Here is a 19,068-nt window from a genome sequence, read left to right as displayed (position 1 = left end):
CATCATCTAGAGGTACAAATTCATCATTGTTAAGATCAATGTTTCTTTTAGGGATATCATTAAGGTTATCCCCAATTGATTCTTGGGTTAAAATTTGACTCTCAAGTATATCCTAATCATACCCTGTATCATTTATAACCATATTCGAAGACTCCTGGATAATCTATGAATTTTGATTATAAACCCTATAGGCTTTACCCATAATAGAATAGCCTAGGAAGATACCTACATCAAATTAGCATCAAAATTATCCAAATTTCTCCTCATCTCTAAGTATATAACACTCATTTCCAAAGGTTCTAAAATATTTAAGATTAGGTTTTCTCCCAATCCATAGTTCATAAGATGTGTCTTCTTTATTCCATGCCTAAGAAAAATCTTATTGGTGGTATAATAGGCTATATTAATAGCTTCTACCCAAAATTGCATAAGGGTGTTATGCATATGAATCATCACTCTAGCCATTTCTTATAACACTATTTTTTTTCTTTCAATTACTCCATTCTATTAAGGAGTTCTAAAAACTGAAAATTCATGTTTAATTCCTTTAGACTCATAAAAAAAATGTCAACATCTACATTAGCAAACTCTTTCCCCCTATCACTCCTAATTCTTACAATTTGATGGCCTATCTCAACTTGTATTCTATTGAATAATGACTTTAAGTGCTCTATAGCCCCTAATTTTTCCCTTAAAAATGTTACAGATCATATCAAGTTCAGATACAAATCTCACTTATTATGTGATCAATTGACATATTCTAACTCTAATGACCATATGTTAAATTTCACCAAAGGAAATGTTATGGTCATAGTCTTGTAGATCACATGTCCTTTAAAATACTTAAAGGGACACATTGTCCCTATCCATGAGATATCATGGTATTTTTATTAAGAATACTTATTGTCACCAACCTCCATCAACATTGACCCAATCCATAAGGATATGTGATCACCTTAAGGTCTCACTCATTGGCCAAAGTCTCCCATTGACTTTGACACAAGCCCAATATCCTTTCAAGGTTGAGAGTCCATGCAGTATATAATAACTTGGTGAATCATGGCAATTGATAACCTTACATTATGATTCAAAGTAGGTTCTATCCCATGTGTCTCTCATACACTAGTGCACTCACCATGGAAAACTATCCCAATAGTTATGACAAGTCATCCCTCCAAGTGGTGGGCAGTGCACTACAATCTCAAATGGATTGACTAATCCATAACTTAGATCTTCTATACAACTCTTAATGCACCCAAGTCATGTACAATACTAGTGGTATGTGGTGGGTATGCTCAAATAACCAATTAATGCAAATGGGATAATAAAGAGGAACAAAAAAAACATAAATAAATAAATTTATAAATAAATCTTTATTTGTTACATCATATCATGCTTTCTAGGGCTCAATCCCAACACTTTTAACCTTCTTTAACCCTTAATTTGTATTGTAAACATCTTGTAATGTTGAACAAATTCCCATGTAGCGTGATCACAATTTTTCTATTTTCTTTGGATTTATTTATGGTTGTATACTTGTTATATGCACGTGATTAGTGTGTATTAGCTTATTTTGCTCCAATATTAATCATCTTTTACTCTTGATTTTCATTTTATATATGTTATATATATTAGGTGGTTCTTGTTTTGATGCTATATTTCTTATTTTTCTTGTGGACTAACTCTCTCTTTCTATGCAAGTGCACTTCCCTATTTTGGGCATTATTAAGGTACGCTTCCTTCCTTTCTTAATTTATTCCTTTGATATGCATGTTATGCTTTTGGCTTTCGTCACCATTGCCTTGTTATATATTATTATTGTTGTCACTTAGCATTCATTTTTCCATTAGTCAATTTTCTTGGTTCCTTCCACTTGTTTAGTAGAGACTTAGAAGGGTATTACCTTACGGTACCTTCCCAATGAGTAGCATGACCCCCAAACTTGGATTCAATTTTCACAAACATGCTTTTTATTTTAAAAACAAGCTACTCTTAGGGTTTTATTTCTTAATTTGTTTTCCCTTTGAAAAATGAAAAAACAAGTGGTGAGTTCAAGTTTTTCAAAAATTAATTTTTCATAATAAAAAGTAAGTCTTGTCTTAGAGTAGGAACACAAATGAGAAATGCAAGCCTACAAGCATGCAAAATCCTAACCTAAGGCTCTGATACTAGCTACTAAGAACTCCAAATTACTTCATTCTCAAGTCCTAGATCTTGTGAGGTGCATGTATCTATCCCTAGGATTCTCTAGATCTATTACAGCAAAAACATATGGCATCAAAAACCATTATATAATAAATATCTAAAGTTAGAAAACTCAAACTTTCAATTTATATGTTTCCAAATTGATTTTCATTTGATAAAGACTCTAAAACTGTTATGGTCATCGTAGAACTCATCTACCCAATGTTCTTATACCTGATCTTTCCTTTCATGGGTCTTAGTATTAGAGATTAGTGAGCTTTTCTCTCTCTATCTAAAGGGTAGCTAAGGTTCCTCTTTCTAGAATTTTAAAAAACTGAATGGCAAACATAAAACCCTAATCCCTAAGGGGGTTTAAATAGGCTTCCTCAAATTAGGCTTAGGTCACCCAATCTAACCCACACGGATCCTAATTAATTAATTATCCATAATAGGCTCTTATTAATTAATTAGCCTAACACACTAATCCGAAAAGACAATTCATTAGATCTAATACAATGTTACGGTTTTGTCAAAATGCCTTATGCACACTTATGAATTACATATTCAAAATACCCTCAAAGCATGTTCCACCATGAACTAGAAACTCAAGCGAGGACTACTATGACTTATAGGAAAATACCGGTTGATGGGAAAAAAACGGATCTCTCCATTTCCCAATCTCGAATCAGGTTAGGAACATGCATAAATATCTTAGGCTTTTTCTAAATCCTATGCCTAGAGGAAAAGTAACATTTCTTAAAAATTAAAAGGATTCATAAAGTGCTAACAAAAATCATACCTCAGATTCAGATGTGCCCAAATCAAATCCATATGGTAAAAATGAAGATCGAAATCGCAGAAGTCTCATAAACCCGAAGTCTTCACCTGATTACTCGAACTTTGATCTTGACACACTTCTGCTGGAGAGGAAAAGATGTATTGCTCTCTATCTCTTTGGATGGTGGAAGACAAAAGTTATAGAAACTCTAACCCCTAGGGTGAATTTGCAGGGTTCCTAAATGAGCTTAAGTGACTTGAGCCCACATGGGCTTAGGTCACTTAATCTAGCCCAAAATGGGTTCTAATTGATTAATTAACCTAATAGGGCCTACTAATTAATCAATTAACCCAATCTAGAGACCTTGTTCACTTACCCTTATGCAAACTTATGTAATTACTAAAATACCCTTATGCACAAAAGGAAGCAAGCCAATCTGACCCTTGTAACCCATGCCAACAAGGTATATGAGCTCAGAGCGAGAACTACTAGGACCTATAGGAATACTAACTCCCTTAGAATCCAATTCTAAAGTTGATTCAACATCCCACTACAGAGAATCAATTGAACTCTAATATTCTATGCAAATAACAATGAGACACCAAGTGCTCGGGTCCCGTGACCTGCTATCCATTGTGTTCAATCTCCCCATGAATTGGCTTATGTAGTCTAACAAGTTAAAATTTGCCAACCTTTCAAGACTACCTCTACCATCCTTGAGCTATAGATCTTCCTATTGTGTGTTCAATTAACATGTATTAACTCTTAAAGAGCCTATGTGAAGTTCCACTTAAGGAACTACTATGGTCATAGTTTCCATGAACACACCTCTTTCAAATCACCCAAGGAAACACACTACCTCAATCCCAAGAGATATCATGTTGCCTTTATTGAGAATACATATTGCTGCCAGCTTCCATCAACAATGACCCAATCCATAGGGAATATATGATCAGCTTGCGATCTCACTCGTAGGTCAAAGTCATTGCTAAATTTAGCACAAGCTCAATATTCTCTCAAGGTTGAGAAACAACATAATGAAGCAGTTTGGTGAGGTTATGACTACTTGATAACCTTAAGTCATGACTCACCATAGGTCCTGTCCAATGTGTAACCATACACACTAGTGCACTCACCATGGAAAACTCATACCAATAACCAAAACCAATAATCCCTTCAATTAGGAGGTGGTGCACTACAACCTTTAACGGGTTGCCTAGACCCATGAACTGGTTTTTAAACGTGTTATCTATTTGCAAGGAACCTATGACTTAGATCTTCTATGCAACTCTTAATGCACCTAAGTCATGTACAATGCAAAAGATGTAGGCAAAAATGCTCATAAAGTATAATACATGGAATAAGGATAGGTAAAAGTGAAACTAGAACATCATTAAAAAAATAATGAATTCTAAATTTATTACATCATGTAATGCTTTTAAGGACTTTATCCTAACACTAGTTTCCTCATAATCCAATTTTGAAGTTGACTCAATACTCCACTAAAAAAAATCAATTGTACTCCAGTATCCTATGATATTACAATGAAACAAAGCTCAGGTCTATGACCTACTATTCATTGCATGCAAACTCCCTATGAACTAATGTTTATAATCTAACATGATAACGCTATCAACCCATCAAAATTACCTATTCAATCCTTGAGTTACAAATCTTCCTATTATATTATCAACTAGCATACTTTACCTCCAAAGAGCATATGTCAAATTTCACTAAAGGAATTACTACAACTACATATTTCATTATCACATGTCATTTGGATTACCTAAGGGGACACACTATCTCAATGCCATAAGTTATCATGGTATGGTATCTCTATTGAAAATACATGTTGTTAGGACATTAAGTCTTGTTTATATGTTTGAAATTTTGTTCTTTTTTATATTTGACCATAAAAGTCTTTTTACATAGTGACTTACTCTCCATTGAAGATCAAGGGTTGTTGTTTGTCCAACTGAGAAGTCACAAGTACATCTAAAGAAGTTTGGCATGTGGCATATTAGGCTCCTTTGAGGTATAAAAATGTTTGGTATCATTTTTGTACTTACAATATGTTAAAAAGATTTTTCACAAGAAGCAAGGGTTGCTTAAACGACTAAGCCCACTCAAGTGGTGTAAGTCCACTTAAGTGGTCATAACACTCCTATCGAGTTTAGAAATGGATTTTCGATGAATTTCACTCAAACTCTAATTTAGAAATTTAAGATACCAAAACTCTTTAGGCTTTTTCCTATTAATACCTCTTTAATAACCCCTTGAGGGTTAGAGATTTGGGGCTAAGAGATCTTGGACATTAGAGATATATTGTTGAGAGACCTTTCATTCCTTAGAAAGGATCTCTTTGAGAAAGCCTAACATGCCACATCATTCCTAATCTCTCATTCAAGGATTCAATCTTTGAATCTTGGGTTGAAGACTTTAATCCCTTCAAAGTGGTTGAATGATCTACTAGAGATCAATAGGGAGTTATTATGTCACAAATGTGAATCAAGTTGTAGATACTAGAGAGTAAGTCTTTAGGGTAAACCAATTAAGTAAATCTATGTAACTTGATTTTGAATAATGGGTTTAGATTAATAGGTCTTAGACCTCGTGATTTTTTATCTCTACAATTTGTAGGGGTTTTCCACGTAAAAATCTTGTGTCTCATTGCATATCTTTATCTTTCTACTTATATTATGTTTGATGATATTGATATTATTGTTGAAGTTATTGGGTTTGTTATCTTAATGGTTATGGTAGTTATACCTATAACCAATTATTGTTTTCCCTAACATCTCTCATGTTATTTTTTTATATTAATAATTATATTATTTTATCCCTAATTAATCATATGATATTTCTAAAAGCTAAAAATAAGTTTTTTTATATATCTAAAGATTTTAGATATAACCCATTTAGTTACTTTGGATACTCCTGATATTTATTGGTTTAAAAGAATTGGGAATAATATTTTAAATATTTTTAAAATTTTTAAATCACTCATTCACTCTCCACCCCCTTTGGGTCTTCTCTATTGGATTTTCAGTTGTTTTTCATCTATTACCACTAACCTCAATCAACAATGACCCAATCCATAGGAATATATAACCACTTTAGGGTCTCACCCATAGGTCAAAGCCTTTCGTTAATTTCAACACTAACTCAATATCCTCTCAAGGTTGAGAGTCCATGCAACATAGTAGCTTGGTGAATCATGACAATCTAATAGCATTGCGTCATGATTAATTATAGGTCCTATCTAAAGTGTAATCATACACACTAGTGCACTCACCAAAGAAACCCAATCCTAACGGTCAAGATAAGTCATCCCTTTAATTAGAAAATAATGCACTATAGTCTCTACTGGATTGCCCAAATCCATGAACCGACTATGAATTTATATCATCTTACAAGGAACTCATGACTTATATCCTCTATTCAGCTCCTAATGCACCCAAGTCATGTACAATTCAAGTGATATGGATCGAATGATCAAATCAATATCAATGCATAAAAAGAATAGTAAGGGAAAAGTGAAGTCTAACTTTGTTACATCATGTTTTACTTTTAGAAGCTCAATCTGTTACTAATTACATCAAGCACTAAACTGCATTGAAAAAAGAACGATAGAAAGGAAATTTATAACAACATATTTCCACCACTATTTCAAGATATATACTTAATATACTGCAAGATATATAATTAATATAATGTAATACAAGAAAATGGGGAGTAGAAAAATCTAAAATCAAACAAATATTAACCTTGTACAAATGTAAGTCTAATTCCAATATCTCTAAGAATGAGGATGCAACATAGTTCAATCAATTTATTATCAATTATTATCCTTTATTTTTAAAATTTAAATTAATATTTCAAAACTACTAACATAAGCATGATGATATTACCTATTATTCATAATTCAATTTTCATAATAATTATTGTAATAAATTATACCAAGGGAGCTACAAGCTTACCATTAGAACAATTAATCGAATTTAGTGGTGGGATCATATAACCTAATTATGGGGGGCTTCCCTCCGCATGTCCTTCCTAGACTCAAGACACTTTGGTCGTCCAAGGCAAACATATAACCTTTCTGGGATCATTCCGTTTGGACCAAGATGAGCTCCATCTGGCACCAGAAGTGAGAAGCTTTCCTTCTTCCACAATGCCAGACGGAATTGATAGACCAGGTCAACTGACCTTTCAGACGGGCCTACAATGTCAAACGGAATGGACAGACCGATCCAACTGGACCTATCAAATGGGCAAATCCATCCAATCAAGTCCTCAAGATTTCTAGCATTTGTGGTCTACCACGTCTAATGCCTGAGCTCTTACTTAGATGCCTGATGTTTGAGCGCTGGACTAGACGACTGATTTCTGAGCGACAACCTAGCTGTCTGATGTCTGATCGTCAAACTAGACGTCATTTACACCCAAAAGTCAATGTCAATTAATTGTTACACACAATCTCAGACATTGGCAAGCTGAATGGGCAAATGATTACATGGTCTGATATTTTGGCACAACAGTTGCAAATGGCACCAGTCAACCGTCCTTACTTGATGTGATTGCCCAGTCCATGCCATAATAATGGCGTTGATAGTCCACATCATCATTACAAGATAAGGACGGTGCCATCAACTCTATATAAACCCCTCAAAAAGCACAAATAAGGTACACACGCTCATTCTCTCCTAAAAAATAGTTAGAGTTATCATCGTTGATTTTTTACTTAAGCTTCAGAGAGGCATGTCTGAACCACCCGTTCAGACATCCTTTTGTGTAGGGAAGAATTGTATCTAACTCCATTGAAGCTGGATGAACCTAAATCCAACTGGCTCGATGCCAACATTGACGTCATCTATGGGAATGAAAAATGATGTCAACACCCTCCAAAAGGCAATCATCAACCATGGGTAGCGAAGACTATCTTGTCTCGCATGAAAATATGGAAAGACGCCAACGAGAGAGTGATCGACAGATGTACTCTCTACTTTTCCAAATGAAGCAACTCAAACAAGAGAATAAAGAGTTGTCGGCACAAATATCAACATTGGGCCTCTCTCAAATTCAGCACCCTAAAAGTTAATAAACAACCTCAAGACAGACTGATGAGGCATCTTTCCCTAGAAACATAGAGTTCTCCTCTAGCAGCTACATGACACTGCCTGAGGAGGAGTTTTTGCCAACTCGCCAAACATAGTTGGACGAAGGCACCGACTCTACCCAGGCATCAATGAAGAGGAGGTGCAGGAAAAAGTCATCTTTTGATATGAAATGCGAGCCCTATTAAGACCTCAGACACTAGGCATGGAGGGACAACCATGCGTATCAGAAACCCTGAAGGCTTGTCTAGGTTCCCCAACCACAACAGTTATGTCGGAATGGCCCTTTCAGTTGCCAAGGCAGTAGCAAGCTGGGGCCTCAATGATCCAAGTTCCGCCTAGCTCTATCAATCGGCGGTTGGATAACTTGTTTTTCACGTTGTTTGACCCTTATATTATTAACTATGAGCTGTCTAGGGGGATCATAGTGCCAAAATTCATTACGTACGAGAAAATAAGCGATTCATTCGATCACATCATGCACTTCAGGTAGCTCATGACCCTCGATATAGGGAATGATGCACTGTTGTGTAAGGTCTTTCCAGCCAACCTACACAGCAAAGCTCTTTTTTTGTTCCACCATCTCTTGTAGAATTCCATGAACACTTTTCAGGATATATCGGAAGCCTTTATAGGCCACTACTTATGTTCTATTCATCATAAGTAGAACATAAGCACCTTACGGAACATCAAGCTATAGGAGAATGAGTCACTCAGAGACTTCATAAACCGATTAGGGCAAACTGTGGATGATTCGTTCCCCGCAACGGTGCCATTTGGTGTACTATTTGATTCAATCCTCCGACGGGAGTTATCAACAAAATTTATAAACCTAATTCACCATACACTAGGGTAGCATAGCTAGCATAGTATAATGGTTCTAAGATCGTCCACAATGATGGGTTTTCATATTACAAGTGATATTAGTTAAAGTATTGAAATGGTGCTTTTTCTTTTATGAGTTAGCTTTAAAAGAAAACATAATTTTGGTTGAAAAGGGGTTGGTTTTAAGTTAGCCAAAAATAGTAACTAAGATTAATTACAAAGAAAAGGTTTTTTGGAGTTTTAGGTCAGTAGGTTCAAGTTCCTTAGACAAAAGGGGGAGATTCTGAATCTTTTCCTCACGTTGGGGATAATAACATAAAGAATGGTTATCTCCCGAACCAGTGTGTATTTAGCAACCAAGATTTGATCCCATTGGTCCATGAAAAACTGCAGTTGTTTCCCAATAATGGTTTCAAACACTAAAGACCTCTCACTGTGAATCATCTTTCAATGGCTCGTACATAATAACTAATAAACATCCATGGATTCCATGGAGCCCGAAAAGCTTACCAAGTATTGGCCATTCAAGGTGATCCTAACCTTGGAATACCCTTCAAAGGTTCGTAAGAGATAACTAATGGATCTCCAAGGAGTTCGAAAAGCTTACCAAGTATTGGTCATTCTAGGTAATCCTACCTTTAAACCACCTCCCAGAGGCTCGTAAGAGATAACTAATGGATCTCCAAGGAGTCTGAAAAGCTTACCAAGTATTGGCCCAGGATTTTAAGGGATTTTAAGTTAAACCTTAAAATAAAAACCATTAACGGGTAACAACTCTCCTCATTTAAAGCAAGGAAAACTCCCACATTTGTATCCAGATCCCTTACCTAGCTTCCTTCAGTCCAAGAAATGAAAAACCTAGCCACTCATCCTCTGAGAAAACATCCTCAGAGGTTGTTTGGCTAAAAAGAAAAAAAAAATGAGAAGGTAAGGCAGAGCAAAGCTCTGTGTATTTCTTACTAAACGAATTTACAAGCGTTCTCTGGAATTTCTTCCGAGATATTACAAAAGAGATATTTTAAGACATGTAGAGAGAGATATTTTTAACCCCTCATTTAGATATCCTAAATATCTAAAAATATCTTTAGTTGATTACAAGGAGAAAATAGGTAATTACACAAAATATCTCGAGATAAAAATCTAACGGAGTCGGTGCAAAAATATCTTAAAATTACACAGGAGGATTTTCGCAAAGCTTGCGAAATTTCACATAAGGTGTGAAATTCATTTTCCTGATTCTTTGGTTTCGTAAGGCTTGCGAAATTTCGCACAAGATGCGAAATTCATTTTTCACATTCTTGCTCTCTGTCCTGCAGCTTGTACTCTTTTTGGCATTTCGCATAGCCATGCGAAATTGCCGGATGTTAGATTTCTTCTCTAATTCTCTTCCTTGCATACTTGATTGATTTGGAAAAGGCTACGAAGCTCTCCAAAACTTGGATTCTTCATGTGTTTGAGCTTCAACTTGCTTTGCCATGGACTATACAAAATTTTCCCTCATTCTTGGCTCGTTTTAATGATCAAAAAGCTATCAGAAATGCCAAAACTTGTCAAAAACTTATTAGAAACATTTGCAAGGGTATTTAATGTGCCAATTGAGTTAAAAGGTAATAAATACTAATCAAAAGTGTTTAAAAGAGTTTATAACAAGCTATAAAATAGCACTTTTTGAGAAGTAATCAGTGGACCCACATTTTCACGTGTGCCCCCACTCGATCTGCGAGACTTGCTTTTATTTGGTGAAAAATTAGTTTTGGAAAAGTTAGAGTCACCACTTATTTTATTTTATTTTAAATGGGAAAATAAAACAAGAAAGAAAACCTTAAATAAGTGACTTCATATTTTTTTTAAAAGTGTGTCTTTGAAAAACCCGAGCCTTGGTCCGAGGATCAGGTTACCTATTGGGAAGGTACCTTTAAAAGGTAACACCCCTCTAAGCCCTACAAAGGTCTCTACTCACCAAGTTGAGGGAATTGGGGCAACTAATTGGTTGACTGAGGGTACCTAGCTAGACTAAGGTGATTTCAAAAAATAGCATGCTGAACAAGAAAACCAATCACAAATCATAAAGAAGATTTAAGGTGCATACTTGGATTGTTTCTTAAGCGCTATCACAAGACATCAATGGTTAGTTTAAATAGTATATCACCCAACATGTGCTTTATCATAAATAATTGAACAATGAAACAAATATAAAGACGTCCATGCCCTATCAAACATAGACATATTTCACTATGACAAGCTTATTCACAAATTTAGAAAATGGGTGGTTGGGGGCGTACCTGGATAGCATAGATAACTTGTAATGTGCTTCAGCAAAACATAAGGGGTTAAATAATAAATAATAAAATAAAGAAATCCTAGCATGCTTGTTACTTAATTAGCTTAGCAAAAATGATCAGATATACGAAATTGTCAATTATCACACACATCTTGTATATAATTCTTAAAAAATAGATAGATATGATTTCAACAAGTGGCAAATATGGCATCAAAGATGAGTTTTGAATAGATTTTCTTATGTAGGGGTTTCACCATTTTCCTAATTGATATACACAAATTTAGCCTTAAAATCATCCTATTTATTTAGGATCACTAGCTTGGATTCGTGTCTTGCTCAAAACTAAAATTTTCATTGAAAACCGAGAAGGATGCAAACCGATCAAAAAATGGTTGCATATTATTTTAAGAAAATGAGATTTTTTATTCTAAAGACTCTAAATGAATTTTTGAAATAGATTTTTAAAGAGATCTTTTAAGAAAAGTGTTATGTTTTACAATAAAAGAAATTAATTTGAAAACAATAAAACACATGGGTCAAAATACCAAAAAAAAAACAAAATAAAACAAAATCACCAAGTAAGAAATTCTTTTATAGCTAAGCAAACTAAAGTTGTGAGGTGAGGACCAGGCATCATTATTTTCCGATGGCCTCTGAAAAGTAAATTTGACAAGAGACTATTGAAATAATAAATTATTAAAACTTGGATCGAATGAACTAACGAGATATCCACCAAGAATTAATGACTAAGATTCAAGAAACGCCTAAATTGAGAATAACAAATCAAGAGCTAGCATGAGACCAATTAAACACATAAACACATTTAAACCAAAAAATAAATTAAACTTGAACTTTATCTGACATGATTAACTAAACTATTAGATTAAAATCATCAACAGATTTAAACTAAAGAATAAATTAATATTAAACTAATTGGAATTAAAAACATCAACTTTAGTTAAGTTTTAAGAATACTTAATTGCATGACAATGCTCACGTACCACGAGTAATAGTTTGGTTAGCAGATTGAATGAGAGGTCCACATGATGACTCTCGAGTCTCGATTACCCTTCCTTAACGACTAATACATAAAATAATAATGGACCATTCATTTTGTGTCACCTGTGGGAGGTGACGCCATAATTTCTGCATCTATTCCAGTTACTTGCTTTTATCGTGTACATTCGTCCTCACATAAAAATGTCAATTTTGGAAGCTTATGATGCAATGGTCCCCATAGTGGTTTGTATTTGGCTATGGCAATGGAGATTCCCTCCTCAACGCTCACATTTCGTGTGGTTATTGGCTTTTGGACCCTACCACACATTGTTTTCTTTCACATAGCTTGTGATGCACAAGATCAAAAATCTGATTCTTGGGATAATGGAATGAGGTGAAGGGTTTGCTTTTGGTGGGGACGTTAGAGGTTGGGATCGGCACGGAGGAGGTCCAGGCAGCTTCAGCACGGCAGATCTGGAGGTGATCCTTGAAGGACTCCTAGTTCATCTTATTGTTGTTGGGCTGATAAAGAACGTCCTTGTAACTGGTGGACTCATCTCTGATAATGTCTAGGAGGGTTCGATTGATGTGGCCCGATGGGGGCCTCTTCTCGCAGCCCAAAACGGCACCGAGGGTCAATCTGGCCTAAGCATATTGGTTGTCGTCCCCTCTCTGGTTCTAAGTCGATCTCGGAGTGTAGACGGGTCCATCACAAGCATAAGCAAAAGTGGCGCTAATAGTTGGATGAGCTAAAGAGTAATCCAAATTTCTCTCAACAAACTTCTGTGGGTGAGGACTGTAGAGAGGAGACCAGATCTGGAATCTGCACAACTTTTTAATAATAAATCATCAATCAAAATGAGAGATAGAAAATTATGGGGATGATGGAATCTGTTCCTCCTCTTGTTCCTTAGATCTTTGTCTCTCTATATCTGTATCTGAATTTATTTGGAGGTCGATGAGGATAATTGTGATGATGATGATGAGAGGAAAAAAAATGGAGGATTAGGGACGAGAAAGGAATGGAGTGAGTCTCATGCGGCTGTGAAGACTTGTTTGTGCATCAACTCCTTCAAGGATGCAACCCCTCTACCTATGGCAATGTCCTCTGTCTATGCATGATCACCTAGAGAAAATCCTTGTCATTCTGTATATTCCTCACCCCTATATCCCACGTGTCCCCTTCGTATATAGAAGGTTGATTCTTTCAAGGATGGCAGCGTGTTGTCTCTTTTTTGGGAAGTCTTGTCATCCTCAAACTCATGGAGAATCAAATCCCACCCATCACTCGTGCCTGCTTTTGGAAAATCTCTTTGTGAGCTATAATCTCCTATTTCCATCTAGGTGCAATCGCATCCCTCATGCAAGAAATAAAATAAAGGTAAAAATAAAAATAAAATAAAATAGAAATAAAATAAAGATAAAAATCAATAAATATCATGAAATTGAAAATCAAAATAAATTTAAATCATGCACCTAAAAAAATAAATAAAAATCAACCACATGCAAGCCATACGAGCCATGTAACCACAAAAAATAGGAGTCATGCAACCATGCAAAAGTACGAGCCATGCAACTATGCGAAAATACGAGTCATGCAACCATGCAAACCATGCAGAAATGTTTACAGGTGAACTAGGGTGTGTCCTAGTGCGCTAGGGCGAACGAAGTGGGCCAAGTGTGTTTAAGTGAACCTAAGTGAACTTAGATGGGCCTAAGGCGTCTAAATGGGCCCAATGTGGTGCCTAATGGGCCAAGTGTGTCTAAATGGGCCTATGATGCCTAAGTAGGCCTCAGGTGGTGCCTAATGGGCCAAGTGTATCTAAATGGGCCTAGGGTGTCTAAGTGGGCCTAAGACGGTGCCTAATGGGCCAAGTGTATCTAAATAGGCCTAAGATGTCTAAGTGGGCCTAAGGTGGTGCCTAATGGGCCAAGTGTAAATCAGGGCTGCCAAGAATCACAATGGGGTCAAATGAGTCCCTCAACCAAAGTCCCCAAGGTGACTTAGAAAAGATAGGCTACACGAGTAGCAATGGGGCACCAGGGAATTGCTGTAAAGTATTGAACAAATACCTAATAAGACATGTGCTAGGAGGACAAAATGGAGGGTCTACAAATATGCCACTCTTCGGTAAAAATCACGCGTATAGGGAATGTGAGTAAAAATATGAATAATGAGTGGAACGAAGTGAACTATACCGAAGAACTAAAAGAAAAGGACTAGAGATTTTGTCCTAGCACATGACAAGACTAAGCTTGGAACACCAGGTCACAATCACAAAAATGGAACAACTCTATGTTGTGAACTCAAGGCTCTACGTGGAAAAAATGAGTCTGGGTCATAAATGAGAAAAACGACTATGGGTCGTCTGTTTTAGGCTCTAAATGGAAAAGGAATGACTTTGGGTCATAAATGAGAAAAACGACTCTAGGTTGTGAGCTCTAGTCTATAAATGGAAAAGAAATGACTCTGGGTCATAAATGAGAAAAACGACTCTAGGTCTTAAGCTCTGGGCTCTAAATCTAGGTCATAAATGAGAAAAACGACTTTGGGTCGTGAGCTCTAGGCTCTAAATGGAAAAGAAATGACTCTTAGTCATAAATGAGAAAAACGACTCTGGGTCGTGAGCTTTGGGCTCTAAATGGAAAAGAAATGACTCTTAGTCATAAATGAGAAAAACGAATTTGTGTCGTGAGCATTAGGCTCTAAATGGAAAAGAAATGACTCTCAGCCATAAACGAGAAAAAACAACTCTAGGTCATGAGCTCTAGCCTCTAAATGGAAAAAAAATGACTCTAGGTCATAAATGAGAAAAATGACTCTAGGTCATGAGCTTTGGGCTCTAAATGGAAAAGAAATAACTCTATGTCATAATTGAGAAAAACGACTCTAGGTCATGAGCTCTGGGCTCTAAATGGAAAAGAAATTACTCTGAGTCATAAATGAGAAAAGACGACTTTGGGTCGCGAGCTTTGGGCTCTAAATGTAAAAAACAAATGACTCTGGGTCATAAATGAAAAAAACGACTTTGGGTCGTGAGCTGTGGGCTCTAAATGGAAAAGAAATGACTCTGGGTCACAAATGAGAAAAAAAAATGACTCTAGGTCGTGAGCTTCGAGCTCTAAATGGAAAAGAAATAATTCTAAGTCATAAATAAGAAAAATGACTCTAGGTCATGAGCTTTGGGCTCTAAATGGAAAAAAAAAAATGACTCTGGGTTATAAATGAGAAAAAACGACTCTAGGTTGTGAGCTCTAAGCTCTAAATGGAAAAAGAAAAAAAAAAAAAACTCTGGCTCATAAGTGAGAAAAAGGACTCTAGGTCATGAGCTCTAGGCTCTAAATCGAAAAAAAAAATGACTCTAGGTCATAAATGAGAAAAACGACTCTGGATCGTGAGCTCTGGGCTCTAAATGGAAAAAAAAAATGACTTTGGGTCATAAATGAGAAAAACGACTCTAGGTCGTGAGCTCTAGGCTCTAAATGGAAAAAAAAAATGACTTTGGGTTATAAATGAGAAAAACGACTCTAGTTCGTGAGCTTTGGGCTCTAAATTGAAAAGAAATGACTCTGGGTCATAAATGAGAAAAACGACTTTGGGTATGACTCTGGGTTATAAATGAGAAAAAAACAACTTTGGGTCATGAGCTCTAGGCTCTAAATGGAAAAGAAATGACTCTAGGTCATAAATAAGAAAAAACGACTCTAAGTCGTGAGTTTCAGGCTCTAAATGGAAAAGAAATGACTCTAGGTCATAAATGAGAAAAACGACTTTGGGTCGTGAGCTCTAGGCTCTAAATGGAAAAAAAATTACTCTAAGCTATAAATGAGAAAAACAACTCTGGGTCGTGAGCTCTGGGCACTAAATGGAAAAGAAATGACTCTAGGTCATAAATGAGAAAAATGACTCTAAGTCGTGAGCTCTGGGCTCTAAATGGAAAAAAAAAAAAATGACTCTGGGTCATAAATGAGAAAAACGACTCTAGGTCGTGAGCTCTAAACTCTAAATGGAAAAAAAAAATGACTTTGGGTCATAAATGAGAAAAATGACTCTGAGTTGTGATCTCTAGGCTCTAACTAGAAAAGAAATGACTCTGGGTTATAAATTAGAAAAATGACTCTAGGCCATGAGCTCTGGGCTCTAAATGGAAAAGAAATTACTCTGGGTCATAAATGAGAAAAACGACTCTAGGTCATGAGCCAGCTCTAAATGGAAAAAATAAAATGACTCTAGGTCATAAATGAGAAAAACGACTCTAGGTCATGAGCTCTGAGCTTTAAATGGAAAAGAAATTACTTTAGGTCATAAATGAGAAAAACAAATCTAGGTCGTGAGCTCTGGGCTCTAAATGGAAAAAATGACTCTAGGTCATAAATGAGAAAAACGACTCTGGGTCGTGAGCTTAGGGCTCTAAAAGGCACGGATAAAAAAGACCAACTCGAAAGTGGATGGGAAGAAAATAGGTTCAAAGTCATATGCTCAAAATGTCAAGGATTGTACTACTGAACTTAGGAATGGAAATATGCCCCAGTATCCAAGTTGCTTGTACTGCTGAAGCAACTAAAAAACCAATCATCCGTTGAAATCAATGAGTTAGAAACCAATGCATCACGACAAACCTATGAAAAATATGAACTGAAAGAACTCTCTATGTCTCACAAGCTGCTCTGGTGACAAACCTCAAAAGGTAAATCTCGGAGTGTGTATCGCAACCATCTAAAAGCATATCTCGAAGTGCACAAAAATACTGCTCATTTAGATAACCCAATCTGCAATGTAACAATGACGAAAGTAATTTATCTCATGAGCATTTGGCTAAAGGATCCACCTATGCTCCTCAAGTGAAACCTGATGCGATCCATCTCTATCTCAACAAATCTATGCATGTAAGGAGGTCCTGATACAGTCAATCATCGGAAGCCCCATACTAGTACTCAATCTAAAACCAAGTTGGTCGTTATCCCAATCTCAAGGATACTCAAAGAAAATGAGGAAATATGCCCTAGTATAAGATCTGATGTCAAAGTCATGAGGTAAATAACCAACATAAATCATCCATCCTCATACCATTGTGCAAACAAAATCTCGACAAAGAGAGGAGAATATGCCCCAGTATGGATATCCGATGTATAATAAAGAGTATGTCAAAATCAATCAAACATCTCTATAACCATGAATAAGGATAGCCATACCGTCCAACAACAACTAAGAACCTCGGAGAAAGATGGAAATATGCCCTAGTGTGGGTATCTAATGCACAACAAAAGGATGAATCCAACATCATCAATCAACTATCTCTAGCTCAACAATAATCCACTAGTTCATCTCAAAAACACTCCATAAATGGAACCTAGAATCATGAAAACCGTCAATGAGCTCAACAATGCTCCATTAGAATTGATATCATCTCAACATATTCCATTAGGGATCTTTGATCGGTGAAAAGGCCCAGGCTCAAAGTAGGGGCTGATTTCAACCAAATGAAGGGGGAATATGCCTTAGTATGATAGCTGATACACGGTAGAATGGGAAGCCATACAACGTCAAATATCATCCATAAGATGAATCAATCGTCTACATTCATCACTAAATCACCTCCAAGTATCAAAGAAGCATCTCCCGGAAGAAGAAACAGGACGACGTCTATATGTCAACCAAATCCCAAACACCAGCCTAAGTAGAGGCTGTCAAAGATAGCATGTGATCTCATGGCCTTAGGGTGGTCTTAAAACACGGGACATAACGTAGGTCAGGGTGATAGGATGAAAGAAATGAAAGGAAATTAGGCTCAAATACCCAATGATCAAACCCATACCCTCATGTATAATATGTAATGCATATAAAAATCTCATGAGGCATGGACCTAAAGGTAACCAAAGGAAATGTCTATGGTGGAACAAGAAGAAGGATAAGTGGTCAAACCATCAATGAAACATGTGAATGATGTGAAGAAGGTATCAAATCATAAATGTGTATCAATATGTAGGAAATGGATAAAAAGTGGAACGAAGATCTGGAAAGAGGTGATGAGACACAAAATAAGGCAATAAGAAAGTGGAATGAATGATGATCAACCCATATCAATACAATAAAGTAAAGTCATATCACCAATGATGGAATGGTGGATAAGATAATGATCCTAAGACCCTAGTAAGAGGTTACTCATCTCTCATATGTTACTCATTTTTCATACCTAATACATATCAACCATGATCCAAGAAGCATAGGGTCTCGTAGAACTCTCACATGAACCCTCGACACTCCAAATGCATGACAAGAGTCTCAAAGAGTGAAAAACTCATAAAAATCTCACAAAAACCCACAATGACAAATATACCTAATAAAAAAACCCCCAAAAGGTGACATAAGTTCTCAATGGAACAAGACACCATATACAAACAGATCATTACGCTTCTTTTTTTTCTCTTTTTTTCTCTTTTTTTATTCTTTTCTGATTTTTTTTTTTTTTTTTTTTTTTTTTTTTTTTTTTTTTTTTTTTGCGTGTGCATGCTCTAATCATCAATAAATCGAACTCCAATGGGAAAGATATAAGGGATGAATAGAATCTCTCAAATCACTAATGAATACATGAACCCCATCCCATGAGACAACTTCTCATACTAAAATCTCTAAATCAGTGCCAAATGATGGGATGTATAGAGTGATATGATTGCCCTCTTTGCACCAAGATGTGAAGAAACATCAAACTAAGGAAGAGAAGAGATAAGCTGAAGCAAATAATAATACAAGAAAGAAAGAGAATGAAAATGTGATGATAGTAAAATAGAACAAACAAGGTGATAGGGAGATGGTAACAAGAACGAGAAGATAGGATTATAAGTCTAAAGCTCATGAGACTTTCCTAGCAAAGCATGTATATACA

This window comes from Vitis riparia, chromosome 8, assembly GCF_004353265.1.
Source record: "Vitis riparia cultivar Riparia Gloire de Montpellier isolate 1030 chromosome 8, EGFV_Vit.rip_1.0, whole genome shotgun sequence".
Taxonomy (NCBI): domain Eukaryota; kingdom Viridiplantae; phylum Streptophyta; class Magnoliopsida; order Vitales; family Vitaceae; genus Vitis; species Vitis riparia.
The sequence above is the reverse complement of the archived record's forward strand: the minus strand, read 5'-3'. Positions refer to the sequence as shown.